The 19212-nt window shown below is 44.0% G+C and overlaps 1 pseudogene; it reads right to left on the reverse strand.

Annotated features, from left to right (window-relative positions):
• Nucleotides 1–11313, reverse strand: part of LOC107182027 — a 29007-nt pseudogene extending 17694 nt beyond the window's left edge.
• Nucleotides 11314–19212: the final 7899 nt, after the last annotated feature.

Genomic DNA, 19212 nt, shown 5'->3' on the forward strand with positions numbered 1-19212 from the left:
GAGGTAACCCTGTGGTAAGCACCTGTGAGCACTCACCTGTACTTAGCATGAGTTTCTAGGCTCTAAGGAAGGTACTCTCTGGACTCAGTTTGTGTGTCCCTACCTGAAGCTGTAACAGCTTTCAGCTTAATTCGGATGTTGCCTGCTGAAATGATGGTTGCTTCTGTGTTGTGTTGTAAAAGTGGGGGAAAACCTTTACATAACTGCATGAAGAAAAAGGGAGAGAACTTGAACATGGCCTGCCCCTGGCCAGAGAGGGAGAGAGAACCATGGATGTGCACTTTGGAAGGGAGCAGCAGAAACTGGCAGGTTCAGAGTTGGCAAGGTGTGAAAGTGACATCTAAATAATTGAGTTGTGCAAAGAGAAAATAAAGTAAAAAAGATCGAGGCGTATTCCCAGCCATTTACTCTTAATTCCCAGCCTGCTCTGCTAATCTTTTAAATTGAGAAAGTTTTGATGGCACGGTGAAGAACATTCTACAAAGAAATAATTATAAGGAAGGGATGTGTGTGTATGCATGCATCTATGTTAGATCTTGAATCCCTACATGAGTGTTTCGGCAGTAAGAGAAGTCTGATTCTTATTGTATTCCCCCCATCATTTGATATGGGAGGGAGGCATGTCGCCCTCGCTTGTCAGTAGGTATCCAAACTTGTAAAACAAAGGGGCCTGGCTAGACCAGGCTCTTCTCAGTTCTTTTGGTTTTCATTAAAGGGCACTTTATGAGAGATCTACCACCTGTGAGGTCTCCAAAAACATTTAATTGATAATAATGAGTCCAAATACACGACTCTTGGCACGAGTATTGGATGTGACTCAAGGGTGAGTCAAAGCCTGTGGAGCCTTGATTTATGTTCTTTTTCCCATTTGTCAGTATTTTCCCCTAATCCTACAGTTCTATGATGTGATTTTAATGGAATTAAGCTTGAAGCATATAGAGTTACGTTACTGTGATTTCATGTAACTTGGTTACCAGTGCAAGCCAGGAGTACACAGCAGCCACTGGCCACTAAGGGAACTTTTACTGGTAAGTTGGGCCTGGTGATGCCTTTTGAGCATGCTGGCTGATGAGGTAACCCGGAAACTTTAATGTTTGCTTAAAAAAAAAAAAGAGGCTCATCTTTGGTCATCTTGCAAGTGAAGTACTAGACTCTGAGGACTCTTGAGCCCAGAAAACATTTTGTGATTTCTCAACCTGAGAGGATAACAAGGATAAACATGTTCTGTGTTTGTATAGTTTAAGGATCTCTATACCCGTGGAGGATACCTTGTTTGTTTCTAGTTGTACGTGCTAGGCAGCCAGTATGCAGGTAAACAGAGATGCCCTTTTAGAGCACAGTCTCTGGTTGGCCAATTAGCCCTGGAAGGTCTATCAATTCTTTTGATGTTCATCTTCCCCCTAGGCTGGGAGCATCTTTGAAGGCAGATCTCCAGGGTCTGTATTCTGGAAACGGTTCTGGAACATCATAGATGTTTGATAAGTGCTGGTTAAGTGGGCCCTATGGGTGTTATGGTAAAAGTGGAAAGCTAGCGCAAGTCCATTAGGGGAAAAGAAGGCCCATATTTACATTAATTAGAATTGAGGATGAGTCCTGAGTGGGAAAACCAAGTTTGTCTTTTGGACCACTGATCTATACTTTATACAGCAGGGGGAAAAGTGACTGCATCACTCATTCATGAATTTGTTTCATCATAAAAATCTTGCTTATAATAAATTAAGAACGGAAGGTTTAGGCTAGGGGTTCTTAACTTTTCGTGCGTTTGACACCCTCATAAGGGAAGCTTGTGGAGCTCTTCTCAGAACAAGAATTTTAAAGGTATAAAAGAACCCAATTCTTTAAAATGCAACTTGCAAATTAAAAAACAAAATAAAATATGTGGCATAGTAACATGTGCTTCTTTAGTAACACATTAAATAACATGACCTAGCAGCAGGCCATAATTTCGAAGTAGAGCGGAGAAAATTTATATAAAAGCAGTGATGTGGTAAGAAAAGCTGTGATTTTATTGGTGAACAATGGCCAGATGTAGTTAATAACGTGTGTTTTTAGCAGTAGAATTGAAGAACATTATAAATCTTGATTCATAAAAAGTAAGAGCATGTATTTTTTCCCATCCAAGTTCACTGCCCCCCCCCCCCAAGTGTGTCTCCTGGCCTCTTGGGAGCCCATGGCCTCAGGTACACAGATCCACTAGGACAGTGGTTCTCAACCTTCCTAATGTCGCGACCCTTTAATACAGTTCCTCATGTTGTGGTGACCCCCAATTTCATTGTTACAAATTGAACATAATTAAAGCATAGTGATTAATCACAAAAACAATATGTAATTATATATGTGTTTTCCGATGGTCTTAGGCGACCCCTGTGAAAGGATCGTTCGACCCCCAAAGGGGTTGCGACCCACAGGTTGAGAACCGCTGCTCTAGGAGCTAGAGAGAGAACCGGACTGCCATTTCTGTATATTGCTTTTTAAAAAATATATTTTATTCATTTTTTACAGAGAGGAAGGGAGAGGGATAGAGAGTTAGAAACATCGATAAGAAACATCGATCAGCTGCCTCTTGCACACCCCCTACTGGGGATGTGCCCGCAACCAAGGTACATGCCCTTGACCGGAATCGAACCCGGGACCCTTGAGTCCACAGGCTGACGCTCTATCCACTGAGCCAAGCCGGTTAGGGCTCTGTATATTGTTTTGTTTTTTAAGGAGGTTGTTTCTACTCAAGGCCAGAGCTATAAGTGGAAGTCCCTGGTTGTTCTTCAAAACAACTCTTTGAACATGTAAAAGCTAATATTTATGAAATGCCTCCTTGGCTAGGCATTGCATTGCAAATTACTTTATTTAATCCTCACAACAACTTTTTGGTAGGTCTTGTTATCTCCATTTTAAGATGAATCAAGGGGCCCATTGAAGTTTTCCCCTCACTGGTGGGGTGGGTAGCTGGGATTCAAAGGTACGTCTATTTGATTCCAAAGCCTTTGCTAATTCAACAACTGGGAAGCCTCAATTTGAGGCAGTGATTCTCTGCAGCCCTGTCTCCCTCTTCACCCACCTCCAGGGATGTTTGGTGGTATCTGGAGACATTTTTGGTTGTCACAGGTGGGGAGAAGCAGGGATGCTGCTAAACATCCTACAGTGCACAGCAGCCTCCTGGCCCCCAGCATTGGCAGCACAAACTGTCAATAGTGCTGGAGTGGAGAACCCCATTGAAAGTTCTAACTATGGCTGTAGCAGTCAGTGGGATGACACACCATTAGCAAAATTCCCCTGGTTCTTTTTTATTTTTTTAAAATATATTTTTATTGATTTCAGAGAGGAAGGGAGAGAGAGATAGAAACATCAGTGATGAGAGAGAATCATTGATCGGCTGCCTCCTGCACGCCCCGCACTGGGGATCAAGCCTACAACCGGGGCATGTGCCCTGACTGGGAATTGAACTGTGATCGCCTGGTTCATAGGTCGATGCTCAACCACAGCCCTGCCGGCAGGGTGGCCCCTGGTTCTTTTGGAAGTCTCTATTATGCACAGATAGGCACGAAAGGTGGATGGCTTCCTCCAAGGTTTGCACTGGGGTAGGTTAAGAATAGATGGCCACAGCTTCCTACTCAACTGAGCCTGTGGCTTCAAGTGGCCCTCCTAGACTTCTTGTACCTTCAGCCCATCCACCAGGCTCCCACTCTCCCTTGTATTTTTTTAAATATATTTTTTATTAATTTCAGAGAGGAAGGGAGAGGGAGAGAGAAGATTAGAAACATCAATGATGAGAGGGAATCATGGATCGGCTGCCTCCTGCATGCCCCCAACTGGGGATCGAGCCCGCAACCTGAGCATATGCCCTTGACTGGAATCGAACCCGGGACTCTTTGGTGTGCAGGCTGATGCTCCAGTCACTGAGCCAAACAAGCTAGTGCTGCCTTGTATTTGTTTAGCTGCTTTCTGGTGGAAGCATATGGGCATCTGGTGTTTAAAGTAGCTGTAAGTTACTACCTCAACAATCCAGTTTTAAGTTCACCAAGTGTTTTTGTTATTCAAGAGTAGAAAAAGCTTTCCCCTTATCCTCTCAGCATTATCATGATCCCTTGTCCACACTATGATAAACAACACACACCGCCTCCCCACTTTAATTTAATTTAACAATTAAGCCTGGGGAGGGATGCCTGGAAGTGGGAAAATGCCCGCTAGGGTTCCACTTTAGATTGAATCATACTTTGGGAGGGGACAGAGTTCCTGGAATTAGCCGGTTTTAACCAGTTTTCTCTCAGTAGTTCTGATGTTGATTAAGTAGGTGAACTGCCATAAAAAAAGATCCTCATTTAAAAATAAAACCCTTTTTTTTGCATAACCGCTTGGACACACAATAGGGTGGTGAAGGTCTGGGGCAAGGGGGGCGCGGGCTGTAGGAGGTCAATGGGGGAAAAAAGGGGACTTATGTAATACTTTCAAGAATAAGGATTTAAAAAATATATACTGTACTATGCACGTAACAAACAAACAAAACAAAACCCTTGCCCTGACGGGTTGGGCGGAGTATCCGCCTGTGCACCCTGAATGGAAAGGTGGAGGGTTGATTCCCTGTCAGGGCACATACTTGGTTGTGGGTTTGATCCCTAGTCAGGACACATTTGGGAGGGAACGGGTTGATCTCTCTCTCCCTCCCTCCCTCCCTCCCTGTGTATAAAATCAATAAAACAAAAAAACCCCTTGTGTCAGAAGCATTTGAGGCACCCGCCCACCTCAACCCCAATCAGCAAGTCTTGAAGTAACCACTACACTCTCTCACATTCCTTGCTCACTTTTTTTCCTGGCTCCAGTCCTTGGTCACAATCTTCCTACTTGTCTCCATTTTGAGGAAGGGTTCGATCATCAGGAACTCAACGGATCATTTTCCCTTTACCCATTTTAGAACCCCCTTGAGCGTCCTCATTGTCCTCTAAAGTCAAACTCCTTATCAACATTTATTTATTTATTTATTTATTTATTTATTTTCCCTATCAACATTTACAAGGTCCATTTCTACCCAGTTCTCATCCCTGAACACACACTTCAGTCTCACACTCCTTGTGCTCCCCCCAAGTAGCCTGGACTCAGAATTGAAAGCTTTGGGGGAGGCGTGGTTTGTCCTTTAGGTATTCTCTGGGACCTTAAGTGTATTTGAAAATGTGTTGTGGACTGCTTGGGGGGAGGCCCGCATTGGAGTCTGCCTTTATTTAGCATGGTCTTTGGCTTTTTTGGGATTTTTTTTTAACTGCTTTCTGCCAACTCTGCAATAGATTTTTTTTTTAAATTTACATTTCTTGTTGAAAGTATTGCAGATGTCCCCCTTATCCCCCATTGACGAACCCTTCTAACCCACACTACCTCCTGCCCCAGGCCTTTCCCACACTACTATCTGTATCCATGGGTTACTCTTCCACCCCCTCTTCCATCCCCCTCGTCAGTCTGTTCCATGTTATGTCTCTGGGCCCATTGTGTTCAACAGAATAGATTTTATTTTAAAAAATGTGTTCTTACTGATTTTTAGAGAGAGAGGAAGGGAGAGGGGGAGAGAAACATCAGTGAGAGAGAGAAACGTCAAACATCAATCAGCTGCCTCCTGCATGCTCCCTATTAGGGATTGAGCCTGCAACCCAGGCATGTATCCTGATGAAGAATCCAACCGAAGAGCTCTTGGTGCATGGGACACGCTCAAACCAACTGAGCTACACTGGCCAGGGCTACAATAAATTCTTAATTGCACCGATTATGCTCTATTTGACTCCAGGCTGAATAATTGCACGTTGCTGGGAATTCATTTTGTGAGCTTGCCATTAAAAATTTGTATAGGCCCTGGCTGGGTAGTTCAGTTGGTTAGTGCATCGTCCCAATATGCTAAGGTTGCTGGTTCTATCCTCCGTCAGGGCACATATAAGAATCAAACAATGAATGTATAACTAAGTGGAACAACACATTAATGTCTCTGTCTCTCTCTCTCTCTCTCTCTCCCCCTTCTCTCCGAGGTCCCTCCTTTCTTACCTTTCTTCCTCCCCCCTTCGCTCTCTCTACAATCAATAAAAAATTTTCTTTATGAACCACGATTCACTTTAGAGTGTAGTTCCAACCTTATACCCATTCCTTGAAGTCTGCAGAGGTCAAATATGATAAAATGGTTTGTGTTAGTTCTTATTTGGTAGTTCTCTAGTGTTTTACATGAGGGGATGACAGCTGTTATCAATTCTTAACTCCATAATCCAGGCATTAGGGATGAGCCCCAGCCCAGCTGACAAGAGATAGGCATGTTTTCAAGTACTGTAATCTGAAGTCCTGCCTGTGATGTTTCTGAAGGAGAGCAGCTTTCCAGTTCAATGTCTAATAGTTTGTCTGGTGGGTTTTTTTGGGGGTAGGGGGCGGTTTTATTTTGCAGCGGAGGAGTTATCAATTTGGAATCTTCTTTGAATCCCCTTAATTATATATTGAAATTGGCTGTTTGAATGGGCACACTCAGGTCTTTGCTACCTTCTTGGGAGACAGACTGAAGTGCTGTGGTCTCATAGCTTTGAAAAGTTAGAGCTTCTGGTGTCAGACTTGACACCCGGGAAAGGCTTTATGATGGGAATTGAGACCACCACGGTTATACTAACCCTTGGTAGGTAAGGATTAGTTAGAAAGTTACTGGATTGTGGTTGGGTGTCTGTTTAAAAACGTGTTCAACGAAGCTATTACTGAGTTTAGGTTTTGCAGCCTTGGAGCTTCCGGGCATTTTAATCCACCATTTCACTGCAGTTGTAACCTAAGCCTGCTGGTGTGCCCGGCGGCTCCAACCACCATTTCATGGTCGTTTAATTACAGGCTCAGTTCTTTTGAGAAGTTGGGAAACCTCCTCAATTGGATCTGCAAACCAAGTATGTAAACCATTGCACAAATGCTCTTTTTAAACCCTTACAAGTAGGCACTTTTCCAGACCCCAGAAAAAACAACTGCGGGGCCCTAAGTTGTGGTGGGCCTGGATTTCGTTAAACGGATACTGTCCTGTGTTCTGGAAGGAGCCACTGAGCTGGTGCATAGTTTTGATCAAATGCATTTATGTGCTGAGCCGCAAACTCAAAAGGAGCTGGTATGAGCCCGCAAGCAGCATGCTCTGGATTCCTGAGTTGACTTGACCCACCAGGTAGTTTCATTTACACCTTAATTTCTGTCTTTGCATGAAGGCTCTAACGATTCCCAAATCCCACACACTGTGTTGTTGGGTGGGATGTCCAATAAAATGTTTGGAAGCGTGTCAAATGGTACATAGAATACGTAACACTAATTGCAATACTTAGGGCTGAGTACCTTGAAATCGTGCCAGTGGATAAAGATGCTCAGTTATAAAGAGGTGTGAATTTAATGTACAGAAATACAAGGAAAGTTCTGCTGGCAAAGGTAGAGGCAGAAAGAATTGGGGTGGGCATGTGATGTGAAGGGTGATCTACTTATATAAAGGACCTCTTTGAGTTAGTAAAGCAGAATTTTAAAAAGACACTTTGATTTTTAAAATATGACTTCATTGGATTTGTGTGGCATGATTTTGTTTTTCTAGAATGGGAATTTCTGCAGTGAGAACCCTGACCAGTTTTTAGGATCTTGTTATATTTCACCAAATTGTCTCTTCCGAAGGACTGCAGATCATAGTGGTCAAGCCAGACTGATAGGCTAAGGGGCCTTCTGAATTTCTAGAGGTGAATATAGAACATATCTCAAACTTGGTTCAAAATGGGACCCCTTTTTTTTCTTAGAGTGGTTTTCAGGACCAGGGCCTTCGGTCATCCTTTGGGAAACAGTAATGGTGTAGGTTTTAGAAATAGTTTAAAACTGGAATTTTTGAACTACATAATGCTGCAGCTGGTTTATGTGGCCCTGTTGGTTTGAGAGTTTTGAGGAAGAGGGTTATAAGTGTGTTTGTCTAAATGTTTGATGTTCCTAAGTGGGTTTAGTCTAAGTTGGAGAGAGAGAAAAGGGCTTACCATCAGTTGATTCCCTTTGGTATGGAGTGCAAAAATATGATAGGACTTTTTTTTTTTTTCAAAGCATTTTGTGAATGTTAAATTGTTAGTGGATATCCTGTGTGTGTTTTTTTTTCTTTGAATAAAGACCTGGCAGTTTACTTGAAGAAACTGCAGAAGCTGTTCAAGTAATGGTCCATGCATTTGTCTTTTTACATAAATTTGTTTGCTTTAAAAGCTACTCGTTTTAGACTATATATAAGATGTAGGGAGGGGAAACCCAGATCTGGAATCCTATCACCAGTAGATAACCACTGTTGATGTTTAGTGTATGGGACCAATAAGCCATGTTCTTGTTGCATGTATAACTAGGGAAGGCAACGCAATGTCTTAATTAAAAGTACTAGATTTTCGCTGAAACCGGTTTGGCTCAGTGGATAGAGCGTCAGCCTGCGGACTGAAAGGTCCCAGGTTCGATTCCGGTCAAGGGCATGTACCTGGGCTGCGGGCACATCCCCAGTAGGAGGTGTGCAGGAGGCAGCTGATTGATGTTTCTCTCTCATCGATGTTTCTAACTCTCTATCTCTCTCCCTTCCTCTCTGTAAAAAATCAATAAAATATATTTTAAAAAAAAGTACTAGATTTTCGCCCTAACCGGTTTGGCTCTGTGGAGGAATCGTTGACCTGCGGACTGAAAGGTCCCAGGTTCGATTCCGGTGAAGGGCATGTACCTTAGTTGCGGGCACATCCCTAGTAGGAGATGTGCAGGAGGCAGCTGGTCGATGTTTCTCTCTCATCAATGTTTCTGACTCTCTATCCCTCCCCCTTCCTCTCTGTAGAAAAATCAATAAAATATATTTTTTAAAAAAGTACTAGATTTTGGAGCATGACTGCTTGAGTTGGAATCCTGGTTGTACCACCACTGGCTGTGTGATGTTGGGCATTTCTGTACCTCTCTGGCTTACTTGGCTGGCTGCTTTAGTTACAGGATTGAATAACACCAGGGAGAATGGACATCCTTGCCTCACAACCATTCAGTCTGTTACCATTTAGTATGATGCTAGCTGTGGGGTTTTTGTTGAGGATCTTTATCAAGTTATGGAAGTTCCCTTCTATTTCTTTCTTTTAAAAAATACTTTTATTAATTTCAGAGAGGAAGGGAGAGGAGAGACAGAAACATCAATGACGAGAATCATTGATCGGCTGCCCCCTGCATGTCCCCTAGTGGGGATTGAACCCACAACCCAGGCATGTGCTCTTGACTGGAATTGAACCAGGTACCCTTCAGCCCACAGGCTGATGCTCTATCCACTGAGCCAAACCAGCTAGGGCTATTTCTATTTTTCTGTGAGTTTTATTTTGAATGTCACATAACTTTTCTTGCATCATTTAATATCATGTGATTTTTCTTCTGTAGCCTATTAATATGGTGCATTACATGGAGCTTTAAAAATATTGAACCTGGAATAAATCATGCTGGATAATGGCTGCTTATCATTATTATTATTATTCACCATTGAGGGCATTTTTTACATTGATTTTTAGAGAAAGTGGAAGGGAGGGAGAGTGGGGGGGGGGGGAGAAAGAGAGAGAGAGAGAGAGAGAGAGAGAGAGAAACATTGATGTGAAAGAGACATCTATTGGCTGCCTCCTGCAGGCACCCTAGTTCGTTGGGGCAGGGAATTAAACCTGCAATCCAAGTAGTTGCCCTTGACTGGGAATTGGACTTGAAACCCAGGCTGTCCAGGGCTAATTATTGTTTTATGTTGTGGAAATTTTACTCCTTAAGGATTTCAAGGATTTGCCCAGGATTTGTTAAGGATTTTTGTGTTTATAATTCTGGCGGATATTGGTCTGGTCTGGAAGTTTCTTTTGGGGTCATTTGTGGTTTTGTGTTAGGATAATGGCTTCATTAAAATGAACTGGGAGGAGTTCGCTCCCTTTTTATTTTCTGGAAGAGATTATGTAGAATTGGTGTTAATTCTTTCTTAAATGTTTAGTAGAATTCTCCAGTGAAACCATCTGGCCTCGAGATTTTTCTTTTTTTCAGTTTTAAAAATTATACATTCAATTTCCTTGTTAGTTAGAGGGCTGTTCAGATTATCTCTTTCATATTGGCAAATTGAGGAATCGGCCCATTTCCTTCTCGGCTTGTCAAATTTATTTGTGTAGAGTTGTTTGCAGTATTCCCTTATTATCCTTTTGGTGTTTGTAGTGATCTCTCTTGATTATTCCTAATATTGCCAGTTGTGCCTTTTCTCTCTCACTTTTTTTTGTCAGTCTTGCTCGAGTTTGTCTATTTTATTACTTTTTTTCCTCAAAGAAATACCTTTTTGCTTCATTTATTTCAAGTTCATTGATTTCTGCTATTATCCTTATTATTTCCATCCTCTCTGTTGGGTTTACTTTTTCTAGGTTCTTGAAGTAGGAGCACAGATTAGTGAGTTGAGACTTTAAATATTCTCAATCTGTAGTGTGGGGTTTCTGTTAGCTGCTAATGTCACTTCCATGTATTCTTAAAAAACAGCAGGGGCCTGGCCAGCATGGCTCAGTGGGTGAGTGTTGACCTTTGAACCAGGAGGTCACAGTTCGATTCCCAGCAGGGCACATGCCTGGGTTGCTGGCTCCATCCCAAGTAGGGGGTGTGTAGGAGGCAGCCGATCAATAATTGTCATCGTTGATGTTACTATCTCTCCCTCCCTCTCTGAAATTAAAAAAAAATAGATTTTTTTTTTAAAAAAAGCTGGGGTCCTAATTATATAGGTTATTAGCTGGTCCCTACTCCCACCCCCGCCTCCCCACATTTAATAATATTCCTCAGATTTTAAGAACATCGCTTCTGGAAATTCAGGTTGTAGAATTACAGCTAAAAGTGTCCCTATGCCTATTGGTTAGAAATTTAAAGCTGAAAACGCTTTATACCAGGAGTCAACCAACTAAGGCCCTGGGCCAAATCCTGCTCTCTGGCCTATTTTAGTATGAGCCTCCAGCTGAGAATAAATTTGGCATTTTTAAAGGGTGGTAAAACACATGTAAACACACATTTGTGACAGAGAACTGCTTTGGCCTGCAAAGCCTGAAATCTTTCCTATGTGGCCCTTTACAGAACAAGTTTGCCCCGCGCTGCCTTTTCGCGAAGTCCCATGGCCTGCTCCAGAGCCATCTGTAAAAATTTACCAGTACAGATTCCCAGGCCCCGCATGGCCTTTTTCTCATCTGGAATCCATCTGCTCACAGGCCCCTCTCTGTGTCTGAGTTCTGACTTGTGTCCTTTGTCTTTCATCTCTGCTGTTCTGTGGTCACGCTTCATTGTCCAGTGCCTTCTAGGTGCTGAGTAATCTCGGAGATCCATTCTGAAGGGGGCAAACCTAAATGTCTTCTCTGAGTCTGCCCTGGTCAAAGTCAGAAGGGACAGTGCCGGCGCCTCAGGATCAGCTCTGATAGGTGATTTCTGACATCACAAAGTGCAAACTCCTTTTATCTCTGGAAATGCTGTTTTTTGTCATTAATCCTCACCTGAGGATATTTTTCCATTGATCTTTTTTTAGAGAGAGTGGAAGAGAGAGGAAAAGACATAGAGAAACATCGATGTGAGAGAAACACCTTGATTGGTTGCCTCCTGCATGTACCCCCACTACCAGGTCCTGGGCCTAGGAGGAGCCTGCGGCCAAGGTACATGCTCTGGACCGAAATTGAACATGGGATCCTTCGGTCTGCAGGCTGACGCTCTATCCACTGAGCCAAACCTGCTAGAGCTGGAAATGCTATTTTTTAAAAATATTTTTTATTGATTTCAGAGAGGAAGGGAGAGGGAGAGAGAGAGAGAATAGAAACATCACTGATGAGAGAGAATCATTGATCAGCTGCCTCCTGCACGCCCCCCACTGGGGACAGAGCTGGCAACTTGGGCATGTGCCCTTGTCCGGAATCGAACCCAGGACCCTTCAGTCTGCAGGCTGAAAGCTCTCTATCCACTGATCCAAAGCAGTTAGGCCAGGCTGTTTTATTTTTGATTCATAGCCCAGCATAGAAACTTGGCAGAAACCCTAGAATTGTTTATGGGAACATAAATGGTCATAAGTCTGACCTGTAAAGGATTCTGTCTACCTAAAGTTCGTGGGAAGAGAGCTGGATATTCCTGCTACTGGTTAGTGCTCCTTCCTGGATAGGAAAAGCGGCAGTCCCACAGTTACTACTTTGGGAAAGAAATCTGTTCTGGGTCAAGCTAAAGGGAACCATTGCTGTCTGACCTCAGGCCAGCCTGGAACTTGTTCTTATCTCGCTGCTCTGTGACAAGAGGGTTTAGCACAGTGATGGCGAACCTATGACACACGTGTCAGAGGTGACCTGCGAACTCATTTGCTTGGTTGATTTTTCTTGGTTAAATGGCATTTAAATATATAAAATAAATATCAAAAATATAAATCTTTGTTTTACTATGGTTGCAAAGATAAAAAAAAAAATTCTATATGTGACACGGCACCAGAGTTAAGTTAGGGTTTTTCAAAATGCTGACACACCGAGCTCAAAAGGCTCGCCATCACTGGTATAGGGGGAGGTGGCAGGTAGCAGCTGGGACCCCTTTCACACCTGATGGTGGACTCCAGATGGCAGTTTTCAACTAAAGGTAAGGGCTGGTCATATTTCCTGGCTCAGGTACCTTAAGTCTTCTCCTGTTCTCTAACCTCAAGCCTACACGTCCCCTCTTGCCGACTGGCATGTCCGTTTTATGATGCTACGGGGCCTGCTTTTCTGTCACACCTTTCACTTCCTGTTGGGATGCGTGTAATCCCTAGAGAGGGCCCTTTATGGCCTTGACCTCATCTCTGCCTCCTGCCTGGGTGATCGTCCCCTTTTCTCTTGCACAGCTCTGGCCTGACTTTACTCCTTCCTTGTGTCTGAAAAGATGTCCCTTAGCCCATGGAGTCCGAGCATGCCTTATGTTGCTCGAATGATTCCTTCTGGGAGAGGGCAGGTGGCCCGGTGTTAGCATCTCCTGATCACAAACTGTTACCTCCCCTCCCAAATGAAAGCCAGGTTTTTGCATAATCTCCCCTTTCTGTACCTTATTTATTTAAAAAATATTTTTATTGGTTTCAGAGAGGAAGGTAGAGGGGAGAGGGATAGAAACATCAACGATGAGAGCGAATCATTGATAGGCTGCCTCCTGTTTGCCCCACATGGGATTTGAGCTCACAACCCGGGCATGTGCCCTGACCGGAAATCTAACTGTGACGTCCTGGCCCATAGGCAGACACTCAACTACTGAGCCAAGGCCAGCTGGGCCTCTGTGCCTTTTTTTATTTTTAATTTTTATTGATTTCAGAGAGGAAAGGAGGGAGGGAGAGAGAGAGAGAGAGAGAGAAACAATGATGAAAGAGAAATATTGATCGGCTGCCACCTGCATGCCCTCTACTGGGGATCTAATCCGCAACATGGGCATGTGCCCTTGACCGGAATTGAACCCAGGACCCTTTCGTCTGCAGGCCGATGCTCTATCCACTGAGCCAAACCAGCTAGGGCACTGTGCCTTATTTTTAACTCTTGGCTAGCCTCTCACGTGGGCTAAGTAAGAATGTGAGGACCGTAGAGTTTGAGCCACTTGACAACTCCATGGAGGTTCCACCCTCTCTGTGCTGATTGAGGATTGAGAAGGAAACAGGTTTAGCAGGAAGAAGAGGGTATGGTACTATATTAGTGTTTGGATTCCAAACTAAGGATGGATTAGGATTGTGTATCGTAAATTATATTTTTATAAACCCTCCTTTAATTTCGTAGGAAAATTGGCTCCTGGGATCCCTGGGTTGGTGTTATTTTAATGTAGAACGAGGCTCCTGTCCCTTTTCCAGTCAGTGTTGGGGGTGATGGGAAATGCCCCTTTAACTGCCCTCCTGCAGCGGGAAGAGGAAGGCCCAGCAGTGAAATAATTAGCAGCACGTTTACAATATGCCAAGTGTACTGGAATGTGAGTTTTAAGAAGTGGTCATTGTGCTGGTACTGCAAACAGTCCCATATGGTTTTCCTTAATGTACATTTGCCTAGAAAGAACTTGGTTACCTCTGTGTCGGGTTGTATGGCTCCCAGTCTAACTTAGTGGGCCTTTTTCTTTCTTTCTATAGTTATTTTTTCCTGGTAAAGTTGTCTTCTCAATGAACATCAGAAATTGCTCTGAAAATAAGCCCTCCATATTGTTTGTCATTGTCCTTTTCTGTATTTTGCAGCCCCACCTCACTGTTGTAAGTTTATTTTGGGGGATAAAATTGCCATTTAACATTATACTGGCTTCGGGTGTACAATGTGATTTGATATGTGCATATATTGCAAAATGATAACCACAATAAATGAGTTAACATTCATCATGACACAGTTACAATTTTTTATCTTGTGATAAGAACTCGTAACATCCACTCTCCAGGCAACTTTCAAATATACAATATAGTGTTATTAACTACTAGAGGCCTGGTGCATGAGATTTGTGTACTGGGGGGACGGGTCCCTCAGCCCAGCCTGTGTCCTCTCGCAGTCCGGGACCCCTTGCTTCTTACTGCCTACCTGGAGAGGAGGCGGGAGAGGCTCCTGCCACCGCCACTGCACTTGCCAGCTGTGAGCCCAGTTTCTGACTCAGTGGCACTCCCCCTGTGGGAATGCACTGATCACCAGGGGGAAGCTCCTGCATTGAGTGTCTGCCCCCTGGTGGTCAGTGCACGTCATAGCAACCAGTCTGCCGTTTGGCCGATTTACATATTATGCTTTTATTATATAGGACTAGAGGTCTGTTGCACGAAGAGATTCGTGCAATAGGCCTTCCCTTCTCCTGGCTGCCGGCACAGGTTTTCCTCTGGCACCCAGGACCCAGGCCTTCGCTCCAGCCGGAGCCGCCTTCAGTCTTCCGTCTTCGCTGTTCCGGCTCACCTTCAGTCTTCCCTGCGCAGCTTGGAGCCTACGTATGCAAATTAAACGCCATCTTTGTTGGTGGTTAATTTGCATATCGTGCTGATTAGCCAATGGGAGGTGTAACAAAGGTATGGTCAATTACCATATTTGTTTGTTATTAGATAGGATAGTCACCATGCTGTACTTCGCTGCTGTGATTGAACTGAGGCACTGGTAGGAAAGTCATCTCCAGCACCTGGGACAGTGCCTGTACACAGCAGCCACTCAGACACTTGCTATTTGGAGATGGGTGGTGACTGGTGGGGATGGGTAGGAAGACCATCCCTTGAAAGCCCTTTAATCTGGTGCCTAGGCCTGGCTAATGGTTGATTACAGGGAAGAAACCCACTTCTGGAAATTGCTATTGCCTTGCTTACTTCACAGTACCCGAGAATCTAAACGTGCAGCTTATGTATTTGGGTTTTGGGGGGATAGCTCTATTGAGATATGACTCAAATGTCATATGATTCCCCCATTTGAAGTATACTAGTACATTTCAGTGATTTTTCAGTGCTGTCAGCCCTATCCATCTTCGGATTTAACCAGCTGCAGATAGAAAATATTTGAGAGATAAACCAAAGAACTTATATACTTATATGCATGGCCCATGGATATGGCCAATAGGGTAGTGAAGACCTTGGGGAGGGTTAAATAGGGCCTGGGAGAGGGGGGTAAAGAAGGGTGAAATGGGAAATATCTGTAATACTATCAGCAATCTATACAGTGGGGCCTTGACTTATGAGTTTAATTCGTTTCGAGACTGAGCTCGTTAAGGAGCTCGTTAACTCAAATTACTTTATCAACTCAATGCAAAAAATCGCTGAGAGACAGCTGGTATCTCAAAAAACTCGTTAGTCGGGACACTCGTAAGTCAAGGCCCCACTGTAATAATAAAAGCATAATATGCTAATTAGACCAGATGTCCTTCCGGTCATCCTTTGGGACGACCTTCTGGACGAAGACGGGGCTGCTAGGGAAGCCTGGGTCCCGGGAGCCTGCCTGTGACTGGAGGGAAGCCCAGGTCCTGGGTGCTAGAGGGAAGCCGTTGCTGGAAGCCGGGGGAAGAAAGGCCTACTCTTGCACGAATTTCGTGCATCGGGCCTCTAGTAAAAAAATATTTTAAAAATACTTGAAAAAAGTTCATTGTTGCTGAATGAACATGGATAGACCTTTTTTCTTGGAATTATTCCCTAAACCAGCGATTTTCAACCTTTTTCATCTCATGACACACAAACTAATTACTAAAATTCTGTAGTACACCAAAAGAAGTATATTTTTTTTCCGGTCCGACAAAAAATAGGTATAATTTTTAAAAAATATATTTTTATTGATTTCAGAGAGGAAGGAAGAGGGAGAGAGAGAGATAGAAACATCAGTGATGAGAGAGAATCCTTGATTGGCTGCCTCCTGAACACCCACACTAGGGATGGAGCCCGCAACCCAGACATATGGCCTGACCAGACCAGGAATTGAACCGTGAGCTCCTGGTTCATAGATTGACACTCAACCATTGAGCCACTCTGGCTGGGCCAAAAATAGGTATAATTTTGATTCATTCACACTGGACGGCTATTGATGTGTTGACTGTTGTCATTTTTCTGTTTGACAGTCTATGGCAGTGGTCGGCAAACTGCGGCTCGTGAACCACATGTGGCTCTTTGGCCCCTTGAGTGTGGCTCTTCCACAAAATACCGACTTATGTGCATGGGCCACGAAGTTTCAATTGCACTGTACATGTGCACCCACACGTGGTATTTTGTGGAAGAGCCACACTCCGGGGGCCAAAGAGCTGCATGTGGCTTGCGAGCCGCAGTTTGCTGACCTCTGGTCTGTGGGAAAAGAGGTCAGTGCCCCTGGTTGAATAGTCAGGTATGGCATGTTTTAAAAATTCTTGTGACACACCAGTTGAAAATTGCTGCCCTAAACAGTAAAGTATAACAACTATGTACATAGCATTTACATTATATTATTATATGTAACCTAGAGATGATGTAAAGCTTATGGAAGGATCTGCATAAGTTAAATGCAATGCTACACCATCCTATATAATAAAAGGGTAATATACAAATGGACTGAACAACCGGTCACTATGACGTGCACTGACCACCAGGGAGCAGACGCTCAATGCAGGAGCTTCCCCCTGGTGGTCAGTGTGCTCCCACAGGGCTCATGGCTGGCGAGCACAGTGGTGGGAGCCTCTCCAGCCTCCACGGCAGTGCTAAGGATGTCCGACTGCCGGCTTAGGCCTGCTCCCGAGGTCTCCTGGACCCCTCCTGCCCCCTGCCTCAAGTGCACGAATCTCGTGCACCAGGTCTCTAGTTTTATATAAGGCACTTAAGCATTCCTGAACTTTGGTATCCATTGTGTATTCAGAGTCAAGCTACTATCACTGCAATTTTAGAATATTTTCATCACCCCAGCAGAAACCTGTGCCCCTTAGGCATTATCCCCATTCCTCCCAGCCCTGGCACCCACTAATTTGCCTTTTGTGTTTAGGGATTTGCCTTTCCTGGCTATGTCAGGTAAATGAGGTTATATAGTATATGGTCCTGTGTGACTGGCTTCTTTCACTCAGGGTCATGTCTTCAAGGGCCATCCATGTTGCAGTGTGTGTGTCAGTGCTGTGTTTCATCTATTGCTGAATAATTGTTCAAGGTATGAACATACCATGTTCTGCTTATCCATTTATAACATTTTGGCCAATTGGGGTATTTGCACTTTTTGATTATTATGAATCATGTTCTGAACATTTCTATTGGCTTAGGTTTTATGCAACGAGATTAATCATCTTGCTGCTTTACATAAAGAACTGGACGTGAAACTATAAGACCAAGCTGTCCAAGTAAGATGGGCCTGAGGAAACCATCTGCTTGACCTTCACTTTAATCCCTGGAAATGCATTAGGCCTCTGAATGTGTGAGAAGTCTCCTGATACACAGACACTAGGTTAAAATTTAAAAATTAAAACAATCTTTAATTTTTTTATTTTTTTTTATTGATTTCAGAGAGGAAGGGAGAAAGAGAGATAGAAACATTGATGAGAGAGAATCATGGCTAGGCTGCCTCTTGCACACCCTAAATGGGATCGAGTCCATAACCCAGGCATGTGCCCTGACCAGGAATTGAACCATGACCTCCTGGTTCATAGGTTGATGCTCAACCGCTGAGCTATGCCAGCTGGGCAAAAATTAAAACAATCTTAATGTCATTTTAAATTTAAGCTCTTGTGAAGTATGAAGACTGTTTCTGTATATCATTTGATTTCAGTGATCCGGACTCACTGCCAATCAACATTCCTGTTTTTGGTTATACCTAGCATATCCTGGGGGAGTTCAGAAGATATTCTCTAAGCCTTAGGCAGTTGTGAGCAAGCTGCTTGGGTGAGAGGGAGCCCACAAGCAATGCTGTATACTTTTGTTAGTCTCAGAGGGGTTAAGCCAGTCATGGTGGTAACCCTAGAACAGGCTTTTGTTTTAACTTAATATAATTTACATGGAGTGCATTTTAGTGTACAGTTCTTGGAGTTTTGACCAATGCAGTGTATCCACCGCCCACTGTCAAGATTAGGCCCTCTGAGCGGAGTTTTGAATCAGATACTTGAATGATTTCTAACTGTATTGGAGTCCAGAGGCCTATCAAGAAAACCAGAAAGCTGGTTTATGTGGGAAGAGAAACTGCACAGCCCAAGTCTGGCTTTTAGGTGCTCTGACATCAGTCTCGGAATTTGAGGAAAGGATACCCGTGTCTTTACTTCCTCTTGCAATGAGCTGCTCGTGCAGGTGATGGAGTGGGGGTGGGCCCTGTCCACTGAAGGGCCCTCTGACCTGGATTTAAAGGGGAAGTGTAGGTGTGGGAGGCCGACCAGAGTGAGTGGATAATCAGGTAGGAGGACGGTACAGGGCTCTGGAAACATCAGGGTCTGAGGAGTGGGAGATGGGCTGGCAGGAGGCTGGGCTTTGGGCCTCACGACTTGGGCACGCTGCAGTGATGGGATAATTAACCACCCCATGGAACTTAAATAGATTGAACTGCTGAGGAAGAGAGACCTAGGAGACAAAGAAACGGGGCGGGGGGAGGCCTTGGCGGTGGAATTTCCAGCCTGCATAATTAAAGATAAGCTTGACAAGAATAGAAATTCATCTCCTAGTTTCATAAGCTGCTTGAATGTGTGAGAGAAAGAGCGGAAAGGAACGTGGCCACAAATTGTCTATTCTTACTCCCTAACCCCCCTAATTTCATAGATGAGCCTAGTGCAGCTCTGGCCTCTGATCCCAGCCGGCTGGTGGTGGCTTGGTGGAGTCTGATTGCCCTGCGGAAA

Source organism: Myotis davidii, unplaced genomic scaffold (assembly GCF_000327345.1).
Source record: "Myotis davidii unplaced genomic scaffold, ASM32734v1 scaffold930, whole genome shotgun sequence".
NCBI lineage: Eukaryota > Metazoa > Chordata > Mammalia > Chiroptera > Vespertilionidae > Myotis > Myotis davidii.